This window comes from Myotis daubentonii, chromosome 20, assembly GCF_963259705.1.
Source record: "Myotis daubentonii chromosome 20, mMyoDau2.1, whole genome shotgun sequence".
NCBI lineage: Eukaryota > Metazoa > Chordata > Mammalia > Chiroptera > Vespertilionidae > Myotis > Myotis daubentonii.
In genome coordinates this window covers 1,478,397-1,502,184 of record NC_081859.1, presented here as the reverse complement: position 1 = coordinate 1,502,184, position 23,788 = coordinate 1,478,397, and the positions used below count along the sequence as shown (strand labels likewise).

The window sequence follows — 23,788 nt, the reverse complement described above, 5'->3', positions numbered from 1 at the left end:
CCAGGTCATGTCTGACCCCTTTTAGCCCTTGTAATATCTGCTCCGTAATGAGCAGGGGGGAAAGAAAAAAAGAAAGAAAAAAAGACGGTGAAATGCTCTCTAGTGGTAACTGTACCTCGAAGAGGAGATGGCTCCGTTGAATCCGTAGCATCCCTCACCGGCCACGAGAAACCTTCGGCTGAGCCTGCGCCCCCCCCCCCCCCAACCCTCTCAGGGCTCCTCCCTTCCTCCTTCCCTTCCCTCCCTCCCTCCTTCCCTCCCTCCTGCACCGACGTCAGACAATACATCTCGGGTTTTCATTCCACAGAGGCTGGGAAAGGGCCGTAAATTGCAGGTTAATCTGTATTTCATGGTCCTTCCCGTGCCCTGTCACCGTCTGCCGTGGAGGCCAAGCAAACACGGATTCATCGGAGCCACTTAGCATCCGGTTTTGTGTCGGATGAGAGAGAAGCGATGAACAGGGATGGAGAGGAAGCGACGAAAGGGGACGGGACCCCTCGTCCTGGGAGGACCGGCACCCTCCTTACAGTCAGCCTCATGCCGGACACATGGGCCCCAGAGAGATGGTCTGGATCGATCAGACGCTGGAGACATGGAGGGAAGCTCTGGGGGGGTGGGTCTGTCATTGCTTCGGTGGGCGCTCCCACGCTCGTCCAGCTAGGGGTCTTGTCGACGTGGGAAGGGCTGGCGAGACTCAGGAAAGGGGAGCTGGACACTCACTGCATTGTCACAACGATCAGGAATCGCTTCTTGATTCAAACGAGTTCAAAGTCTGATGATCAAAAGGATTGCACAGGAGGGCATTGCGATAACTTTCCGGGGGGAGGGGGGGGGAGTAGAGAAAGTGGAAACGTCTCCATCCACATTGAGACACGTAATCCTGTGGGTTTTCTTTTTTAAATATATTCCATTGATTTTTTACAGAGAGGAAGGGAGAGGGATAGAGAGTTAGAAACATCGATCAGCTGCCTCCTGCACACTCCCTACTAGGGATGTGCCCGTAACCAAGGTACATGCCCTTGACCGGAATCAAACCCGGGACCCTTCAGTCCGCAGGCCGACGCTCTATCCACTCAGCCACACCGGTCAGGGCCATCCTGTGGGTTTTTATGAAGGTGAAGGAGGAGCCGGTTCTGTGACCTACAGACCTGCGGATTTGATGGGAACTCCTGATCGCAGGCGAGAATGGACGGCCAGGAAATGCGGAACAGGGCGATAAAGAGTCACATGGAAGCGCTGGCCCGAGTGGCTCAGTTGGTTGAGCATCATGGTCCCATGCCCTCAAAGGCCGCTGGTTCGGTTCCCGGTCAGGGCACAGACCCAAGTGTCAGGTTCGGTCCCCGGCCGCGTCGGGGTTTGTCGGGGCGGCAACCCATCGATGTTTCTCTCTCTCCCCCCCTCTCTCTCTCTGTCAATAAAAACATTTTTAAAAGAGAAGTCACATGAAAAATGATGGAAAAGAAGGTTGAAGACTGTGTTTGAAGGACAAAGGCTGCCCAATCGTCACTTGGGGTGAAGCAGAGGTTAATAATTACCCGTCGTGTTTTAAAATAACAAAAATGCCTCCACCCTAACCCAACCCCCCCAAAAAAAATTTCCTGTCCTGTGTCAAATGAGGGAGAAAATTCCCAACATTATTCTCCTTTAAACTCATGTCAGTGTCTTTGATCTCCAAAGAATACTTCTGTTTTCCTGTTTTTTTATGTACAGCAGTTTTGTTTTGATGGCGAGATTTTAAATGTGGGAAGTCCAGATGAGGACTGGATTTTGATGTCATTTTACAAATGATGCTTCCAGATAATTAAAAAAATAATAATTTTGTTTTTGTTTTCTTGCTTGTTTCGGCCGTTGGCTATTCCCATTCAGATTCACGTGGCTTCGTGCAAACATAGGCGATGGAAATACTCAACTTTATCGCTTCTCTACGTGTGAACATGTAAGAAACGCGGGAATCAAACGCCATAATTTAGTGACTGTGCAGTTACTCCGCCACGTTTACTTGCTAAATGTCTGCCTGTCCATTAGGCCACGACGGGCAAGAATTATGACGTCCGATCCATGACTCTCTCCCATCATTGATGTTTCTATCCATCTCTCCCTCTCCCTTCCCCTCTGAAATCAATAAAAAATATATACAAAGTCAATAAATAAATAAGAATGATGGTGTGTTCACTCGTTGCACCCCCGGGATGTAGCGTGTGCAACATTGTGATTAGCGATATTGATGAAAGCAGCGAAATCCTAAAATAGATGGTCTTCGACTCTGAAATAAAAATAATTTGGGGCGCATTCTTTAAGCTTTGAAAGACATAGGCAAACGTTGTGATGTATTATTTTTGGGGGGAGAAAAAACAGAGTCACCCACATGTTCGCCTCTCCCGAGAAAGATGTCATGATTTGGGAGGACGAGTTAGAAACCATCACCCTGTCTCCTCGGCTCATGAATACATTAATCGCACCGAGACGTGTTCCCATTTTCGGAGCAAAGAGATAAATTAATAATGCGCCTTAGTGTTGATCAAGGGCGGGCAGCGGCTCCTACTGCCTTTATCCACCTGAGCGGGGCCTCAGCTTAGCCAGCGGAGCGAAGCCATCATGACCGTTCGGGCCGGGCCGGACACAGACACCGCTCGGCTGGTCCAAGGGACCCTCGCGAGGGGCGTGGACGGCGTGAAGCGAACCAACGCGATGTGTTGAAGCAGCAAGACTGGCAAAGGCGGGGGGCCTTGGTCACCCTCGGCCTGGAGGGTTAAGGCGAGGATAGCACGTGACAGCCCAGGGAACTCTTGGTTTTTGGTTTTGTTTTTTTAAATATATTTTATTGATTTTTTACAGAGAGGAAGGGAGAGGGATAGAGAGTTAGAAACATCGATGAGAGAGAAACACCGATCCGCTGCCTCCTGCACGCCTCCCACTGGGGATGTGCCCGCAACCAAGGCACATGCCCTTGACCGGAATCGAAGCTGGGACCCTTCAGTCCGCAGGCCGACGCTCTATCCACTGAGCCACACCGGTCAGGGCACTCTTCTTGTTTTAATCCTCACCTGAGGGTATCTTTCCATTGATTTTTAGGGAGAGTGGAAGAGAGAGGGAGAGACAGAGAGAAACAGTGATGTGAGAGAGCCACCTGGACGGGTTGCCTCCTGCACGCGTCCCGACCAGGGCCCGGTATGGGGAGGAGCTTGCAACCAAGGTCCATGCCCTTAACCGGGAATCGAACCCGGGACCTTCCAGTCCATGGGCCCACACTCTATCCACTGAGCCACACCAGCTGGAATGAGAAAGTTGGGTTTTATCTTTTGGGATAAAAATGGAGAGAACTAGGGGAGAAGGATTGCTGAGAAAGCTTGCTCTGCTGCTCACATAGACCCTGCCTTCCGAGCAAAAAATGTTGGAGCCACTTAATTCAGAATAAAAAAGTTTTTTCACTCCGAGGGAAATAAAACATGAAAACAAAACAAAACAAACAAACAAAAAAACTCCACCGCCAACAACAAGCCTCGCCATGGTGGTTGTACTGCTTATACAACGATACATAGGGGCCCCTCCCACGCCTTAGAGCAGCGGTTCTCAACCTGTGGGCCGCGACCCCTTTGGGGCTCGAACGACCCTTTCACAGGGGCCGCCTAAGACCATCGGAGAACACATAGATAATGACATATTGTTTTTGTGATTCATCGCTATGCTTTAATGACGTTCAGTTTGTAACCATGAAATTGGGGGTCGCCACAGCATGAGGAACTGTACGAAAGGGCCCCGGCATCGGGAAGGTTGAGAACCACTGCCTCAGAGTGACAAGGTCAGGCATTTCACGAATAACGAACGAGCAAGAGGAGCTATAAATGTCGCACGGGACCGTGACTTCGGCGGTGGCGACAGCCTGAGTCTAGGTGCCCAGACAGAGCCCATTAAAACGGCGTGAAAAGACAGGGTGGCTGTTGAGAGCCGCACCATCCTGTGGGCCTGGGGGCTCGGACTCTCCACGACTTAGAGACGGAGGAGAGAAAGCATGTGGATGCTGGAGCCAAAGCACGCCCAGCGCCAGCTCCCGTAGGAAAGAGAGGCCGTCCAGGGGCCAGTCCCCAGGGAACATGGGTAAGGATGACTCCTGAGTGGACCTGCAGGGAAGGCAGGCGCGGTGGTAACTCAGGCCGCGGGTATTAGCATGTGAGCTCTTAGCTGGACGGCAGTCCCGGTGGCTAGCACAGCACCAGGCCGTCGGAAATCATTGGCTCCTTGTGTTTAATTCAAAGTGGGCCACGCCCCGCGCAGCTGAGATGCCAGGAATGGATTCATCTTGTGTGGAAAAATAACCCCAGCCCGGCCGGCGTGGCTCAGGGGTTGAGCCTCAACCTATGAACCAGGAGGTCACGGTTCGATTCCCGGTCAGGGCACGTGCCCGGGTTGCAGGCTCCATCCCCAGGGTGGGGCGTGCAGGAGGCAGCCGATCCGTGATTCTCTCTCATCATGGATGTTTCTCTCTCTCTCTCTCCCTCCCCCTCCCTCTCTGAAATTAATAAAATCTATTTAAAAACTACACGTTAACGGCAACCAAAAGAATAATTTGTAGAGTCCGACCATTTTTGTAGTACAGATGTACATGTTAGCATGCATTAAAATCACAGCAGTATTTGTGATGTGATTAGCATTCATGAAAATGTATCCACTGATACTAATAACTAGATGAGCATTTAATTAATAGACTAAATCTGTTCCCATTAGCTACATTAAAAGTGAGAAGGAAATTAGTCCTATTAGAAGCGTAATTACTGGCGACTTGAAGAAGCCCACGGAGCTTCTACAATAGTGGAGCGTGGACTCTCAGCGTCACCATATATGGTCATGTTTATGCTACCAGAACCGCTAATTAATGAGCAGTGAGCAACCGCCGCTTGATCACCATATGGCCAAACTAATTGCATTATTTCAAGGGGCCAAGACCGTTTCGTTCGTCGGCTCAGACCTTGTGTACGAACTCGATCAATAACGCAGTCAACGGGCTCTCCGACTTCCGGCTCAAGCTCGAGGTGCGATCTACCTGTTCTGGGGGGGAGAAATAGGAAACCTAAATGGCATAAATGCTCCGTTCTTTCTACCCACGTGCAGAGCGTGGCTGCCTTCCACACGTGCCCGCCAAGGGTGCTGCCTGCCTGCCTGCCTGGGGAGCGAGGCACGTCCAAATGCAAGCATATGTTCGGGGTACACGGAGCTCCACAAACACTCCGGATGCAATGCTCTCTAGGTTGGAAAATGAGTAGGACTCGCCGTACAGAGAACCACCTGGAAGCAGGAGAATGGGAGAGGAAGGGAGAGGGAGAGAGAGAGAGAGAAACATCCATGATGAGTGAGGATCATGGATCGGCTGCCTCCTGCACGACCCCTCCTGGGGATCCAGCTCACAACCCGGGCACGTGCCCTGACCGGGAATGGAACCCTGACCTCCTGGTTCCTAGGTCGATGCTCAACCGCTGAGCCACGCCGGCCGGCCGGGCTCAACACATCTCTTACCACAGCTCCAAGTCTCATGGTCTTCATCTTGAAAATGCGGCCAGGGAACGAAATAATTGCTCAAATCTTTTCAGCAGCGGTATCTTCTAGGCGGTGTGGGTCGTGTTGCGTGCCCACGTCCAATATCGTCTCTGCGTCCTTCTCCATGCCTCCCCCCTCTTGCCCACTTGGGATGATTCCCTCATGTGGGTCCCTCCCTACAGTGCGTTGCCTGTGAATCTCTTAGCGACGTCGGCACCGGAGAGAGTAAATGTATGTGTGTTTAGGATCCGTCTCTGCTCACCATATTGGAAACTGCTGAAGAGCAGCCACTAATGTGTTTTCATCCATGATGCTGAACACAGCTCCTGGCATCGAGCATCTACCGAACAGTTATGTACCACGGCAGACACAGACAGACGGAAGTACGCCCAACACCGACACAACCGCAAATGGCTTCAGAGAAATAACATGAAGGCGCATGCACACCCACTGTGCGTTACTCTCTCTGCAAACTTGAGCGCCCTGGGGTGAGTCTCTCTTGCCCTCAAGCCCAGGGAACAAATTGGCCAATGGTGGCTATTTTGGCTCTCTTGCTGGAAGTCATGGCCACCTTCAGTGCTTTTGAGATGTCTGCTTTGACGGCAGCGTAGACGATGTGTCCCTGCCCATGTTCTCTAATCGGGGAATGGTTCTCACATTGTTTTAGATACAGCGGTTCTCAACCTTCTGGCCCTTTCAATACAGCTCCTCATGTGGTGACCCAACCATAACATTATTTTCGCTGCTACTTCCTAGCTGTCATGTGGCTACTGTGATGAGTCATCATGTAAATATCTGATATGCAGGATGGTCTCAGGCGACCCCTGCAAAAGGGTCGTTCGACCGCCCAAGGGGCTGCGACCCACGGGTTGAGAACCGCTGTTTTAGAAGCTGTGACTAGTGATGGCTTTTAGACCCTTTCTTCACAAGGGTCCTTAGTTTGTCTGTCTTCTTCGGAGATTTCATCACGGCTTGGCTGGCTGGGTTCCAGTGCAAGACAAGCTGGGCTACGTTCACCTTCCCTGTCCTCAAGGTCATTGTTTTGACTGTGTGGTCCGGTCAGGATCACCGTACTCACCTCTCACCGTCTCTGTGGCATCCAGAGCAGAGAGCTCCCCACCCCAGCTCGACACCCAGGCGGCCTCACTCAGTCCTGTTGTCTCCTGTGCAAATATCTATAGACTAGAGGCCTGGTGCACAAAAATTCGTGCACCGGAGGGGGGGTCCCTCACCCCGACCAGCGCCCTCTCACAGTCTCTGTGGCATCCAGAGCAGAGAACTCCCGACCTCAGCTCCAGACCCAGGCGGGCTCCCTCGGTCTCCTTTTCTCCTGTGCAAATATCTACCGATGGACGTTGGCTGTAGAGTCTCCCAGCAAATCTTACTCTAAGACTCAGACTTAACGCTACCGTGATCCCCAATGCCCCATACTAGGGGTACAGGAAGGAATCTGGGGACTTGGATCTGGACTAGGTCATGCCTTCCGCAGAGTGTTCGCTCACCAGACCCGTGGGATCTGTTCACCATTGTCCGCATCGTTGGCAACAAGCTCCCTCATGGGTATTGCCTGAGCCTCCTCCCTGGTATCTGGCCGAGTTGGGTTCATGAGGAGAAACAGGCATCGGGTGTCTCTAAGCCTCAGGCAGGTCCTGCTTTGAGAAGGAGCCGTGAGAGACTGTGATCCTCAAACTCGTGTGGAATTCCCGGGGGTGTAGTTCAAGATACAAGGGCGGGGGGGTGGGGGAAGGTGGGAAGGGGGGGGACGTCAAACAACGACTCCCGTTGGATAAGAGAATAATAAGATTTGAATAATTCCCAATGATTTCCTGGGATACTGTAATTAACAGATGGAACTGTGCTTGCATTTCCTAAATCAGTATTTTATGAAACAGGTCTCACAAGCCTTTATTTTTTGCATGAGGTGCAACTCGAGGCTGGTCAGACGTTGACTATCCGGCGATAATGGGGCCTGTGGTGCAGGGTGGTTATTTTGCTGGAAGTTATGTTGGGTTGTGTGTGTGTGTGTGTGTGTGTGTGTGAGTGTGTGTTTTACAGCCCTCCCGTATTTAAATAGGCTCACGTACCTGATACTAGCCTTGCTTGGTATTCTTTTCACTTTACTTTTTTTTCTTTTTTTTGAATGGAAATGATGTGAAGAGAATTTCGCAGGCTAAATGACAAGGCTACGTTGTACCGGGCTATCTTTTCGGTCTCACCAAATCTCTTCTAAACAGACACAACCCATAACCACGTCGACTCTGTGGGAGCTTTTAAAAAGGGACGGAAAACGTGACTCTGATTCGAGCTCTGGCTCAACCTCTGAAGGAACATGTGGGAAAACCAGGAGTATGGCCCATTAAACTGGAGCCTGAACTTGAGCTGGGAAACATGGGTTCCCACAAAGGAAATATCAAAACTGCAAGTAAGCAGATGCCATGTAATCTTAGTAGTTCCAGTGTCGTGATTAAAAAAAAAAAATAAAGAAGGAAGGGAGGATGGAAAAGATGATGAAGGCCTTCCCAGAGCGTCCCCCTCCTCCCGGGAGGAAGAGGGAGGTCCCCCCCCTCCCCCGCTTTTATTGTCTTCGCCGTGAACACCGCGACGTTGCGCAACTATTTATTAAGCGAAAATATGCCTCCTGGCCCGTGGCATGTAATTTCCCAGGTGAAATGGAATGTGGGCTGGAGGCCAAGACGTTCATTTACTTCCTAAAATAGCAACTTCCCCCAAAATCTCTACAACGAACTCTCAGGTCGTTTCCAAACAAGGGCCGCGTTCAGACTAAGTCAAGAAACTTCCTTCTTTCTCAGGAAAACACGTTGGGGATAGCACCGAAAACAGGCCGATGCGCGCCCAGGATCGACCTTGAAGGGGATATGAAAATGAACCCGCGTGGGGTTTCTTCTTGTAATAAAAATCCGGCCAAAGCAAATGACATAGTCATGTGTTTCGATGCCTCTAACGCGCTGACAAATGGGGTAGCTCAACACCAGGGTTGAAACAGGCCCAGGGTTCTGTCCTGAGCGTGTGGAGTGATGCTCAAGATTTGACTGAAAATGGGTTTCTACAGCCCTTGTTCATTTTTCCCAGGCTTGTTTATTTTTTGGGGGGCGGGGGGTGGGAGTTGCGGGGGGGGGGGAAGGGTGCATTTTCAAAGAGATTTGATCACCACACGTCTGATTGATTACTTTACTTTCCTCTCATGAGAATGCTATTTCGCAAGAGTCGGATCGTGGCTGTCCAGTGATCTACTGCGAGTCCTTTTCTTTACACGGGGAAATGCGTATTTTTGCCAAGAGCAACTGGAAATCAAATCGCGAAGAGTATGTGGGTTCGGGATGAGGTTGGTAGGGTCCAGAGGTACTCAGATACCACCCCAGCGGCCGTGCATTCCGACTCCCCGTCCTCAATGCGTCCCTCTGGACAATCCCTGAGGGCGGGGCCCACGCAGACCCCCAGGAAAAGGGGGGACACCCCGTCGGTCTGAATCAAAGGAGCGCCTCCCGGGGCGGGGGGGGGGGCCTTCCCTGACCGGGAATCGAACCGTGACCTCCTGGTTCATAGGTCGACACTCGACCACTGAGCCACGCCGGCTGTCTCTTTATCGTTTAGACAGGGTTTCTTTCTTTTACTTTTGCAATCTCCGAGGTTTTATGATAGGACACGTGTTCCGACAGAACCTTCCCTAGTTCTGTGCAGCATATCCCTGAAAGCCGTGAGAATTGGCAGGAAAAAAAAAAATACACGGCGATGTGAACTCCAGATGAATTCTGTGTTATTTTGGATGAAGCTCAAATGGTTAAAATTAAAAACTTGAACTGGAGGTATACAAGGAATTGCTTCCATCATTCGTAATTTTTTGTTTTTTCCTAAATGGAAAACAAAACAACACGATAGAGAAACATTTGAAATGTGTTGGACGTACCCTGGGCCAATGGAAGAACTTGACCATACAATGAGACATAATTGTCTCTAAGACTTTTTCTCCACACACTGGCTACCACAATCATATTCCCCATTTTCACGATAACAGAATTCCTATGAAGAATAACAATTTAGAAAAAGAAGGGGAGGAGGAGGAGGAGAAGGAGAAGGAGGGGGAGGAGGGGGAGGAGAGGGAGGAGGAGACTGGAGAATCCGAGACTTGGATATATGAACGTTAGTTTTGGTGGGTGAGTCTTTTCCTCGTTTCCATACATCGGGGCGATCATTTTCTCGGCCCTCACATTGCCCAGAGAATTCAAAATTTCTCTTGAATTCTGTTCTTTGGGGGATTTTGTATGAAATCAATGTCCACTGTCACTCCCTTTGCTGGGGGTTGGCGGACCGGGGAAACACTATCCCTCTTCCCTCCCCAGGCGTGGGTCTTGCCTGATGCATTTTTCTTTGTCCCTCCTTCCCACATCTGAACCGGGGCCACCCCAAACAGAGCGAGCTCCCCCACTTCCAAGAAGAACAGCGAGCCACGGGCGGCCACGCCATCGCCATCGATGGCTCCTTCTGCCGCCTCCCTCCCGGCCTCGCCCCTGGGCGGCCAAGGTCAAGGCGAGGTGTCTGCTGCGCTCTTTCTCGTGAGAACGTGTAAGCATTTATTTATGGTTCTCGCTTAATGCATTCCACATTACCGAAGGCCAAGAGGACAACCGTTCCCTACAAATTTCAGATTTCCTGAGAAGCGGGGAGGTGGCGAGGAGGAGGGAGGGCCGGCTTGGCAGCTAACCCTGTTTAAAATATTTCGCGAAGGGGGCCCCCTGAGGAGCCGTCCATTAAACTCCCACCATTTTTTGCTGTGAGAAATGGATGCTTTTTCTGGCTGGAGACGGATGTGATTCTTAAATGATCTCACAGGTCAAAGGGGAAAAAAGGAGAGAGGGAAAAAATAAAAGAAAGCAAGAGAGAACTTATGTTTAAATGTTTGCATGACTGCCCATGGCGGAATGGTTCATAATAAAAAGACATGTTTTCGGTCTATCTTATAGAAAGCGCAACCTCTGTTTGGGTTTTCTCAATATTCTAAGACGGCCGAGACGGGACCTCCGGTCTATGCCGCAAATTTCCCCCCTTGTTTGCATGCACTTGGTTTTGGGGCGCGGGGTGGGGGAGGAGGGGGTGGTCCCGGTCCTGGGAATGCGCTGACATCTTTGGAAAAAAAGCACAAAATAAATTCTGTTCACCGGGCGGGTGATGGTTCAAGGTCACCCCTCCATCTTTCGTCTTTGGCTGGGTTGTTGGAATTAGTCGCTGCTTCCGGGGGCCAAGCTGTGAGTGGCTCTCTCAGGACGGGGCACATTTCAGGGAGCGTCAGGAGATACTGCAGGCCGTGAACGGCGCCCAATGGCAACGCCGCGTTCCCAGCAGATGTCCCGTAATTACTGTGTTTAAGGAGTCTTGGCGCGCACTCAAATTACAGCTTTCGCGGCGTCTGCCTTCAGAAGTCATATTTGGAATTTATTCCGCGTCGTCGTCTCCGGCCCTCTCCCTTTTGTTCCGATGCTGCCACTTATACGGTGACTTACGGGGCGTCTTTCTGGGAATTAAAATAAGTCGGCAGATGGTAGGCAGCCGAGGTGTTTGCAGAGCAGGCAAGAGGGTGGCAGCGCTATTTAAAATGACGACGGACACGGAATTTCTACTGCTATCGACGACCGGCGACTCCATCCTTCATTTCTGGGGTGCAGATGCTTTCGCACCTCAAACAGTTCGCAATCCAGTGCTGCTGAAAGCGTTATCCCAGGCGATTCATACTTTGCAGGGCGGTCAAGATCCCTCAGGAATTGCATCTAGAATTCCGTATCACTTCCTAATTTTTATTTGTTTTTTTTATTTCATGTTTAGAATATTTTTAAATTGATTTCAGAGAGAAAGGGAGAGGGAGAGAGAGAGAGACATCAATGATGACAGAGAATCATGGATCGGCTGCCTCCTGTACGCCCCACACTGGGGATGGAGCCCACAACCCGGGCATGAGCCCTGATTGGGAATTGAACGGTGACCTCCTGGTTCATAGGTCGATGCTTAACCACTGAGCCACAGCGGCCGGGCAAAAAGAACATGCTTTTTAAAGTTAATGTACTGGTGGATAGACAATAAATGCTATTTGACAGAAGAAAAATATTAGCTTTTCAATGTTTTGAAGTGCAACTCGGTGTGAATTTATATTTTTATAACATATCTCATTTTCATTTCCTCCAGAAAAGTTAATTATCTCAAATTTAGAATTTGCTACGGTTCTACAGGAGCCTTCTGTTTGGCAAAATTATTGGAAACCTATTCTCTTTGGATCTTCATTTCCAATGTTGATTTTTTTTTTTTTTAAATTGCAAAAGCGACCAAAACAGGGGCTTTTATGTCAACCTCAGGGGCTGTCGAGGACAGAAAATGGACAAGCAGGAATGAATTTACAAGATTCACAGGCAGGAAATGACACGTTGCCTCAGCAGGGTACAGGCTGTTCAGAGCTGTGTGGGTCCCTGTGAAAATGTTGACTCAGTAGATTCGGCGAGTCTCCCCCCACACCCCCCCCGCCCCCCAGTCCCCCGTCCCCAGCCCCCCGTCCCCAGCCCCTACCCCAGCCAGCCACGTGCAACCTGAAACTTTTAGGAGGAAATGAGTGGGGTTTTGGGCTACTTTCACAAAAAGCAAAGTCATCACCCTTTTAATAGCGCGTCTACGGCTTTCTTCAGTCAAAGTGCAGAGCGACAGCTAGGAACAGCAAGACGGACACCAGTTAGCTGACTCCTGTGGGCCAGGCGGGGAGAGTGACGTTTGTTGTTTTAGAAAAAGTACAAGGCTGCTCTGACCGGCAACCGCCTGGCTTTGGCCTCCTTCTCTCCCCTCCGGCCAAGGGCAACACGGGAGGTTGTCAGGAGGAGACGACCAAAACGCAGAACAGAGCGGACGTGTTAGAATTCTGCTAATCATCTCTAAGAACTCTGTTTCTTCTCGCTTCAGTTCGTGGCGTTTGGGATGCAGTGAGATCTTTCAAAAGGCAGGGAAGGAAACGAACGTAGCCGAACTGAGTTAGAAAACCCACAGCTCTTCAGACTCAGGCCGGCCGGTGTGGCTCAGGGGTTGAGCATCGACCTAGGAACCAGGAGGTGATGGTTCGATTCCCGGTCAAGGGCACAGGCCCGGGTGGCAGGCTCCATCCCCAGTACGGGCTATGCAGGAGGCAGCCGATCCATGATTCTCTCTCATCATGAATGCTTCTCTCTCTCCCTCTCCCTTCCTCTCTGAAAGCAATCCATATATATAAAAGCCAAGCGACCAGAACGACGGAACGACCGGAATGACCACAACGACGGGAACGTCCGGTCGCTATCATGCCCACCGTGGCAGCCAACTGGCCCAATTGGCACCCCTAACCGCCTGCGGCCCCTCCCCCAGGCCAGCCCCGCCCCCGATCACCCCCCCCATGCCAATTGGGGGCGGGGCCAGACAGCCAACATCCCACGTCCCCTCAACCCCCTGCCCCCCATCATCCCAGCACCGATCGGCCCCCATCCGTGCGAGCCCTCAGGACCCCACCTATGCACACATTTGTGCACTGGGCCTCTAGTAAACATATATTTAAAAAAGGAAACAACTCTGAAGGCTCAAACCTGCCTTCCACCGTGCTATGTTAAAATATCAAACGATCAAATATTCAGAGGCGATCGGTTTCTAGAAGAAACATTCAAGGAGGATCTGTATTGCACATCAGTAATGAAATGATGGAAACGGCCTTCGGGTCCATTCGGGGGACGGATTCGAAGAGCGAGGATGAGAGAGACAGGCTTGGGAGGGTATTTCTTTGAAAGGACGGGGCTGTGGTTGGTCCTATTACGGATCTGAGACGGCGAAAGAGGTTCCATATGGCCGCACGGCGGTAATTAAAGGCTGTTCGTACGCTGTCTCTACTTAGCTCTGCCCCCGTCACCATAATTACTGTTGGACGAAAGAGATCCCTCGTCTTCCTCCAGCCCAACCCTATCATTTCGCAGTTGAAGAAACTGAGGCTCCCTCGGACGCGTTTGCTCACCCAAGGCCGCTGGCGAGTTGGCGGCGGGAGGAGAGCGGAGCCCACATTTCCTGCCCCTCAGAAGGGTCCCCGGGCCTTTCCACCGCTTGGCCCCTCCTTGTAATGACAACGGCCGACACTGTAAGCCTTTGGTGGACATTTACCGTGTCTTTGTTTTCCCTACAATGCTAGCTCCGAAGGTTTATAATCAAGGTGGCGATGGTGGTGACCTGGATTCCTTTTTCCTTTTTTTTTTTAAATTAAATATATTTTTATCGATTTCAGAGAGGAAGGGAGAGGAAGAGAGAGAGAAACATCAAGGATGAGGGAGAATCATGGACCGGCTGCCTCCTGCACGCCCCACGCTGGGGATCGAGCCCGCCACCCGGGCCTGTGCCCCGGCCGGGAATCCAACCGTGACCTCCTGGTTCATCAGTCAACGCTCAACCCCTGAGCCACAAATGCTCCCCGTCCTTGCAGTTACTGCCTGGATGCACTCCTGTGCCTCTCAGTCTTTACCTGTAGATCGTCTCTGATGGGCTAACGTATCGCATCCACGGCGGAAAGTCAGAGTAACTTCCGAGAGCCTCTTGGACAGGAGTGGGCTTCCGGGGGGCAGCTCCGTGGGAAAACCAGCCGACACGATGGACGGTTCGCCCGACACGGAGCTGAGTAATCTAAGCGCACTGAGTCCCGTCTCCCCTCACGCCGCGCTCCTGATGGCGCACCGAGTACAACGCCCTTCGACGGGACGAACGGCGGCCTGTCTGCGAGCTGCCAGAACGGTGCTGGTCTCGACTGTCCCGCAAGTCCACACGGGTCCCGTCATGGGTGCCGTGGGGAGAGGCTGGGAGTCCTTCCCTTTGCCGCCTCTTCTTCTGCGTCCCTTGTGCCGACGCCAGGCACATGGCCCAGCCTGCACCTGCCCGGCCGGAGCGACAGCTGGCCGCTCAGCAGGTGGCCGGTGACGAACCGGAGCCTGGCGTCACTAACAGGTTCCCCGCGTGCCTCCGGCTCTCAGCCCAGAGGCGATGGAAACCTCCCCCGTGTTGTTCTTAAGGGCTGAGCGGAGCCGCCAGGAAACACTCCTTATGCCAGGGTGTCGCATTCTGGAAAGCGGGTCCCCGTCTTTGGGTAGTTCATCTCTCATGACTTTGGCGATGAGAAAAGGATCTATTTTGAGTTCCCTCTCCCCGCACCGACCTTTCTCTCTCTCTCTCTCCAGAAACCATGCATCGCACCATCCAAACCAGACACGCTGGTGGGATTCGGCTCATCGGCACTGTTCCGGGGCCTCTGTCCTCCGTGGCCAATTCCCACGTTCTCAACCGACCCACTTGACCTCCCATTCATGTCCACGTCAACCATGTGGGCGGTCATCGATTTCATTTTCCTTTTTGAAATATATGTGGATTGATTTCAGAGAGGATGAGAGAAAGAGAGAAACGTTAATGATGAGAGAGAATCCTGGATCGGCTGCCTCCTGCACGCCCCCTACTGAGGATCGGGCCCGCAACCCGGGCATGTGCCCTCGACCGGGAATCCAACCATGACCTCCCGGTTCATAGGTCGCCGCTCAACCACTGAGCCACACCAGCCGGGCTCTGGTGATTTCCTGGTAGAGGTCTGGTCACGGTGTACTCATTTGTGTATTCCGGGGTGTGATAGACTCAAATCAGTTACTATAATCTCAAACCGCAAGGTATATTTCCTCCCTAAGCGCACTCACACCTCCTGTCTCTACCAGGAGTTAAAGATTCATTCATAGCTCAGTGAGAACCACGTGTTTATTCATAGCCACTGGGGACATTATGAGCCAACAGCAGTCCAAATTCCGAAATGAAAATCACATTTTTGAAAATACTATTTTTATCAGAAAATACCCTTCTACAAATAGTCAAGGTGTGTGTCGTGGATACGCTAAAATCATGTGAGCACTGAGCAGTATTTGAAGGGCAACCCCGTCCATGAAATCGCATGCATACCCCAACTAAACATACAAGGGAGATAGACTTAAGATGTTCGGAATATAACATCTTGAAATAAAAATTTTTAAAAAAAACACGTAATAAATTTTAGTGATGTCAAGACAAGTGAGCACAAAGAAACACATGGATATGTTCTTACCTATAGGAGCGATGGCTCGTTTGTCCTGTAGAATTGAGAGGTGACTTGCATATAGAACCTTATTCAACTGGCCCGAATCTTTCAAAGTTCGCATTAGAACGTCCCTTTCAAAGCTGGAGAGACAGATGCTCCATGACGGTCATGAAGTTCCTCAAATGCAGAGACATGGAAAGTGGCTGCCCTGGCCAGTTTGGCTCCGTGGATAGAGTGTGGGTCTGTGGACTGAAGGGTCCCGGGTTCGATTCCAGTCAAGGGCACATGCCCGGGTTGCAGGCTAGAGGTCTCTCTCTCTCTCTCTCAAATCAATAAAAACATTTTTTTTTTAAAAAAAAAAGGGAACCCATGAAATAGCAAGAAGATGGAAAGCATGCGCACAAGGGCTCTTTGTAGGTGCATATGGCCTCAAGTTCGAGGTTCCAGATCAGGGTGTTTGCCTTTGAGACTAGTCCCCCAGTCACGGTCCCTGAATCGCGTGAGCAAATTCCCAGTGTATTGAAAAACACCACAGATGTCGGTCAAGAGCCTCGGCCGCTCCAGGTCTGTTTGGTCTAGGCCAGCGGTTCTCAACCTGTGGGTCGCGACCCCTTTGGCGGTGGAACGACCCTTTCACAGGGGTCGCCTAAGACCATCCTGCCTATCAGATGTTTACATGACGATTCATCACAGTAGCAACATGACAGTGATGAAGTCGCCACGGAAATAATCGTATGGTTGGGGGTCACCACATGAGGAACTGTATTGAAAGGGCCAGAAGGTTGAGAACCACTAGGCCATCCGGACAGTTGGGAGAAGCTCACAGAATTTTCAGAATTAATCCGCAAAAGCAAAGCAGCGCTTAGCAAGTGAACAACACACACACAAACACACACACAACGGCAACTCTGGTACTTACTCTAAATATTTGTATGCATTCGATTTTTAATATGTATTACATAAACATCCACCACATAACATAGGCATAAAATAGCATTTTTATTATGTACCACATAAATATTTCCATTTCAAGGCGTTCGCTGCTCAAGTGTCGCCTGCGTCTTTGAGTTTCGTTGGTGTAAACTTTCTTTTGGTCGTTGTTGTTAATCCTCACCCGAGGACATTTTCCCGTTGATTTTTAGGGAGAGTGGGAGAGAAAGGGACAGACAAAGAGAAACATCGATGCGAGAGAAACACATCGATGGGTTGCCTCCTGCACGCGCCCCAACCAGGACCCCGGCCGGGGAGGAGCCTGCAACCCAGGCATGTGCCCTTGACCGGAATCGAACCCAGAACCCTTCAGCCCACAGGCTGACGCTCTATCCACTGAGCCAAACCGGCTGTGGCTAAACTTTCTTTTTCTTTTTCTTTTTAAATATATTTTATTGATTTTTCACAGAGAGGAAGGGAGAGAGATAGAGAGCCAGAAACATCAATGAGAGAGAAACATCGATCAGCCGCCTCCTGCACATCTCCTACTGGGGATGTGCCTGCAACCCAGGTACACGCCCCTGACCGGAATCGAAACCGGGACCCTCCAGTCCGCAGGCTGACGCTCTATCCACTGAGCCAAACCGGCTGTGGCTAAACTTTCTTTTTTTAACCTCCCCCGAAACTCATCTAGTTCTTCCATAGGATGAAGGGCTGGGGAGGGTGGTGTTGACTCTCAACACCTTTCCGGGCAAGGTCTGTGGTTCTGTGACTTGCAGAATGCATGCTGGGGGGCCCTTGTCCCTTCAGAACGCCCCCCCCCGCCCCTCTCCCTGTCCCCACCGTGTCTCGCTCACCAGCTGAGCCGTGCACACTCTGGGGCTGGGGAGGGGCTCTGTGTAAACTCCTCAGCTGCAGCTGGCCATGAGCTCTCGGGGGGCAGGGGGGAGGGGGTGCCTGCGCTTCCTGTGTGGGGAGGCAGCTTGGCCTTAACGACCGTTTCCCATCAGCACCGCAGAGACCTACCTGCCTAACCACTGGTTCAACGGCCCCCTCACCACTTCCACCTCCTCCGGGCACCGCGCCCCGAAGGAGGCTCACCCCAAGCTGATAGCATCTCTCGGGACGTCCACTTTGATGTTCATCTCTCATTGGGGGGCGGGGGGGGGGGTGCAACTGTCAACCGTGAGCAGGTGATGCCCAAGACGAAAACAAACTCTCTCCGCTCTCCAGGGCCCGGCGAGGCGGCGGGTGGGGTGGCTCGTCTGGGAAACAGAACTCCTCGCATTTCTCTTTTTTAAATAAAAAGGGAGCCTTTTGGCGACTGATCTCTCGGCGAACCCGAATCGAAATTCAGTATCACTAGGTTCTACGTCATGCCTTTTGGGGATGAACGCATTCTTTTTACGGAGCAACTGTAGACCTGCGGGTAGAAGCAGGTGGACGCACGTGAAGGCGTGGCCAGCGGTTCTCCACCTTCTGGCCCTTTCAATACAGCTCCTCATGCTGTGACCCAACCATACAATTATTTCCGTGGCGACTTCATCACTGTCATGTGGCTACTGTGATGAATCGTCATGGAAATATCTGATAGGCAGGATGGTCTCAGGTGACCCCTGTGAAAGGGTCGTTCGACCGCCCAAGGGGTTGCGACCCACAGGTTGAGAACCGCTGGTCTAGACTGCCATTTTCCATAAGAGAGAATTCTGATGCCTTTATTTTAGAAAAGCAAGGCCTGTGGACATGTCCCCCAAATGCTCACCTAAAAACGAAATTGCTAACCGAATAAACAGATGACTACCATTAGGACTCTGTGCTCATTAAGGATATTTTAATTTTAATAATTCCTTATAAGGAGCATTTTAAACAGTCCTTGGGCTCTGTCATTATTTTACCTTCTCCTTTTTCAAATGCAAACTTCGAGCCCTAGCCGGTTTGGTTCAGTGGATAGAGCGTCGGCCTGCGGACTGAAGGGTCCCGGGTTTGATTCCCGGTCAAGGGCACATGCCCGGGTTGTGGGCTCAATCCCCAGTGGGGGGGCGTGCAGGAGGCAGCCGGTCCATGATTCTCTCTCATCATGGATGCTTCTATCTCTCTCTCCCCTTCCCTTCCTCTCTGAGATCAATAAAAAAAATATTTAAAAAAATAGTTGATGATTCAAAACCGACATGACTCGTACTTCCTCCTCCCCGCCAGATGCACACACTGAGGAGGAGCATAATGGTACGTGCAGGCTAAGAAGGGTCTGAGAAGGTGGCTGCCCTCAGACTCAGAAAGATTCACTCCTGAGTCTGTTAACGGACGCACCGCACACACGACAGACGTGCCCAAGACTCCACTGCCTGAGAAACTCGGGCATTTCTCGCCGAAATAAAAGCCAGCAGGGCCCCGGGAAGACCTTAATTTGTTAACACTGAGAACATTCCAGAGCGGCCTATAACCCAGACCGCTCGCAGCGCCTCCGAAAACTATAAAAGCTGCTTGGGCTCTACTGATCTTTCCAGCCACGACTACAGATGGTCATCCAGGGAGGGCCTCACGTAGGTTTACAGCTGCGCGTACGCGAAGCACTGTGTGCTCTTGGAGTGTGATGTATGCTCGTGTTGCTGTATGATTTTCTCTTTTTTTAAATATAGTTTTATTGATTTCAGAGAGGAAGGAAGAGGGAAAGAGAGAGAGAGAGAAACATCCACGATGAGAGAGCATCATGGGTCGCCTGCCTCCTGCGCGTCCCACACTGGGGACCCAGTCCGCAACCCGGGCCTGTGCCCGGACCTCCTGGTTCAGAGGTCGACGTTCAACCACTGAGCCACGCCGGCTGGGATTACTCATTATTTAAAACCAGAATTCCACCTGAGAGTCCAACTCGCTTGTTTTATCACCACCTTTTTGCGTCCCGGCGGTCTTTAGAAAACAGAGAGATGCCGTGACATTTCATTGCCCCGGAACGGAATTGTCAAGGCCGCTTGCCATTCTTCTGAAATAGCGAGAGAGGCAATATTTCTTCCTGAACTGTTTGGACAAAGTACTATACTTTTTTTTTAGGCCTCGAAGTCCTAAAGTTTGCCGTAACCGTCTCTTTCCTTCCTTGCACCTTCTCATTGCTTATAATGTCCAAGGCACTTGGGGCGGCAGCCATGACAAGCAGACTACGTTTTCAAAGGAAGGGACCACACCCTCGCCAGGTTGGCTCAGTGGATAGAGCGTCGGCCTGCGGACTGAAGGGTCCCGGGTTCGGTTCCAGTCAAGGGCACATGCCTGGGTTTCGAGCTCGATCCCTAGTAGGGGGACTGCAGGAGGCAGCCGATCCATGATGCTCTCTCATCATTGATGTTTCTATCTCTCTCTCTCTCCCTCTCCCTTCCTCTCTGAAATCCATAAAGTATATTTTAAAAAAGAAAAGCAAGGAACCACTTACAATCCCATCCTGAGAAGTTTGCCTTGAGACGAGGCTCACGGACAAGACCTCCTTTTAAATAATAACCGCGGCCCCTTCATTAGGGAAATGAATTCAATTCTCCTTCGATTTCCCAGACGCTGCCATTACCGTCATCCTGTTTGGATAATGAGTCCGACCAGGTATTTTCCTCTTTGATTCTAACCGCTCTCCCCGGAGAAGGGGCCTGCGGGGGAAGTAATCTTCGCAATCCGCATTTCCTAGCCAGGACCGCGGGCGATCCGGGCATCCCAGGCCCTTAAAATCATTAAGTCCGATAATGGCTATTTGTGTGGAGTTCAGAAGGTTGTGAAATGGACTCCAGATGTCTGAATCGTCCGCGTTCGCATCAGCAGGAAGCCGATCAAATATACATGCACAGGGCAGGGCCCACGTAGCTTACAGCCGTGAGTCCGAGAACCACAGAGCTGATTCTCGCGGTTATTGATTATTGTATTAGTTTCCATACAAACTGCCGTGAGCCTACGTTTGCTCCCACCCTGTGGTCTTTTCTTTCTTTTTTAAATATATATATATTTTATTGATTTCGGAGAGGAAGGGAGAGGGAGAGATAGAAACATCAATGATGAGAGAGAGTCATGGATCGGCTGCCTCCTGCACTCCCCCTACTGGGGATTGAGCCTGCAACCCCTGGCATGTGTCCTGAACCGTGACCTGGTTCATAGGTCAAAGCTCAACCACTGAGCCACGCCAGCCACAAATGGTGGTGAAACCACTGAGCATCCACATGCAAAAAAAATAAACCTGAATGTACTCAAAATGGACACAAAATGTACCCAAAAATGAACTCAAAATGCCTTGTAACCTAACGTAAAACCATACACCTGGAAAACAACTTAAGAGAATACCTGGATGGCCTTGGGTGTGGCAATGACTTTGTAGATAACCACACGGGGACATGACTCATGAAAGGAAGAATTCATACCGGATTTCATTAAAATTAAAAACACCATGCCCTAGCCGGTTTGGCTCAGTGGATAGAGCGTCGGCCTGCGGACTGAAGGGTCCCAGGTTCGATTCCAGTCAAGGGCATGCACCTTGGTTGCGGGCACATCCCCAGTAGGGGGTGTGCAGGGGGCAGCTAAATTGATGTTTCTCTCTCATCAATATTTCTAACTTTCTATCCCTCTCCCTTTCTCTCTGTAAAAAATCAATAAAATATATATTTTAAAAAAAAACAGCTCTGCAAAAGACACGGCCAAGGAGGAGAGGACAAGCCACAGACCCGGCGAACAATCTTGCAAAAGACACACCCAAAGGCAACACTGACTGTTTTTTCCTGAGAAAGCACAGCTATCCAAACCAGAGTAAACAGACAACACAGGTGCCCTGGTCTCACCTGGGGGTGACGTCCTGATACACACATGATAAGTTAAAAACAGCCAAGTCGCCCAGCCGGTGTGGTTGAGCATTGACCTATGATGCAGGAGGTCACGGTTCGATTCCCGGTCAGGGCACAGGCCCGGGTGGCAGGCTCGATTCCCAGTGTGGGGCGTGCAGGAGGCAGCCGATCCATGATGCTCTCTCATCATGGATGTTTCTCTCTCTCTCTCCCTCTCCCTTCCTCTCTGACATCAATAAAAAAGTATATATTTTTGTAAAACAGCAAAGTCAAGACTGCATTTAATACACTTAGCCTACCACACATCACAGCTGAGCTTAGCCGGCCTTACACGGGCTCAAGGCACCGAACCAGCGACCGTTGGACAATTGCTCTTGAGTTTCAGCTCAGGTGTCAATAAATGCCTGCTCTGCTTCCCGCTCGAAGGAAAAGACACGATGGACGTTTTGTAGACACGATGGGAAATGAAAACACAACATTCCGGGGGTGGGGGTGGAGGGAGGGAGTTGGGGAGGGGCAGGGGGTGGGTGTTGGCTGTCCCCCCCTCTTGATCCCACACCTCACCAAGGCTCCCACGGTCCCGCTCCCCAGCCGTGGGAATCTAGGCCGCCACCCCCCAATCACTTTTGAAATAAAATGATAGGGTGTTCCCCACTCTGTTCGTGACCGGAAAGATTTTAAGGGGTTCGGTTCAACGGACAGAGCGTGAATGGAGGAATAGGCAGGACGCTCCAGCTGTGTGTGGAACAATCAACAGCTTGAAAGAAAAACAGGAAATTCTACGGCTGGCCGGCCGCTGGCGTGTGGCATTGTTGTCACAAACAGGAAAGCTGTCGTCAGCGTGTGTGACCGGTATGCGGTGGGGGGCCCACCTCCCAGCTGCCCCCTTCCCGGCCTCACTCGGGGACACGGGGGCATCCCACTCACACGGGATAGCCCGGCTCATTGGGTTTCCAAAGCTCTCAACTGTTTCTAGGTCGATCTCACATCATTATTTTTTAAGTTTGCGTTTATCGCTTAAACACCAAAAAAAAAAAAAAAGGACATTTAAGCCACTCAAAATGCTACCTCTATCTCCCTCTCCTATATATATATATTTAAATGATCCAAAAAAACTTGAATCCCACCCAGCACGGCGAGACGCTCACGTTGTCTGATGTCACAGCAAACGTCTCTCCCCCAGGTCACTGGCTCGAGGGAACATGTTGACAGTGTGGACGGTGGACACGGGCGTCCACGTGACTTAAAGCTCCTTTTTCTACCCCATTTCCCACCCCCCTTTACATCACTGGATGCGCGTTTTCTATCAAAGGCGACTCCCCGAGCAGCTGCTACTGAAACAACGCCTTCAATATCTAAAGCCAGACCACTATGCCTCCACGCATCCGCGGTCCTGTCCGCACGCCAGCGAGGGGCTTTCTTCATAGTTCCCATCGCTTCCAGGTCCCTGGAAAATAGCAGGTCTGAACCCCTCACTGCTCCCCAGGGCTCCTGGGAGGGGAGGTAGCGGGGGCTGTCTTTGCTCCACAGGCCTTTTCTGACCGACATTCCCCCACCCGTCAACCTCATGGTTTGCACAGCACTTGGTTCTAACATCTGATGAAGTGTTTGACCTTCCCCTCGGCCCGTCTTCAGACACCGGTTCTGGAGGCTCAACATGCGCCTGAAACACCCACCTGAGGCCGGCGGGGTGGTTTAGACACGACCTGTCGCCCGGCTCTCTCCCAAAGCCTCACTGATGGAAAAATTAAGGGCGTTGGAGTGCGGGGACCTGCCAACCCAGAGGCGAGGCCGGAGCAGGGGCCGGCGTGGGCTGCCCCCGTTCTCCCCTCGCCCGTCGTTTCGCCAACCTCTCCAATCCCTGGAGAGCAACAGGACTCAGGACTTCAGACAGTTCTTCTTGCAAAACCACCAGGGCTGAGCGCCGACCTATGAACCAGGAGGTCACAGTTCCACTCCTGGTCCGGGCACACGCCCGGGTTGCGGGCTCCATCCCTGAAATCAGTAAAAAATGTTTTAAAGCTACTAAAACAACAACAATGAAGTCCTAGCAGGTTTGGCTCAGTGGATAGAGGGTCAGCCTGCAGACTGAAGGGCCCTGGGTTCAATTCCTGGTCAAGGCCACGTACCTGGGTCGCAGGCTCGATCCCTGGCCCTGGTCGGGGCGCGTGCAGGAGGCAACCAATCGATGTGTCTCTCTCACATCGATGTTTCTCTCTGTCTCTCCCCCTCCCTTCCTCTCTCTCTAAAAATCTATGGAAAAAAATATCCTAAAGTGAGGATTAACAACAGCGACACACACACACACACACACACACACACACACACACACACACACCATAGCCCTGACCGGTGTGGCTCAGTGGATAGAGCGCCAGCCTGCGGACTGAAGGGTCCCAGGTTCGATGCCGGTCAAGGGCATGTACCTGGG

At 51.3% G+C, this 23,788-nt stretch overlaps 1 long non-coding RNA gene across 1 annotated transcript in view; it reads right to left on the bottom strand.

Annotated features, from left to right (window-relative positions):
* Window positions 1-914: 914 nt before the first annotated feature.
* The window catches only part of LOC132222617 (uncharacterized), a 256,549-nt gene continuing 233,675 nt past the window's right edge, over window positions 915-23,788 (bottom strand). Inside the window, exon 3 of the long non-coding RNA XR_009450269.1 lies at window positions 915-983. This is a non-coding gene — a long non-coding RNA (uncharacterized LOC132222617). The remainder of the gene's footprint in view (window positions 984-23,788) is intronic.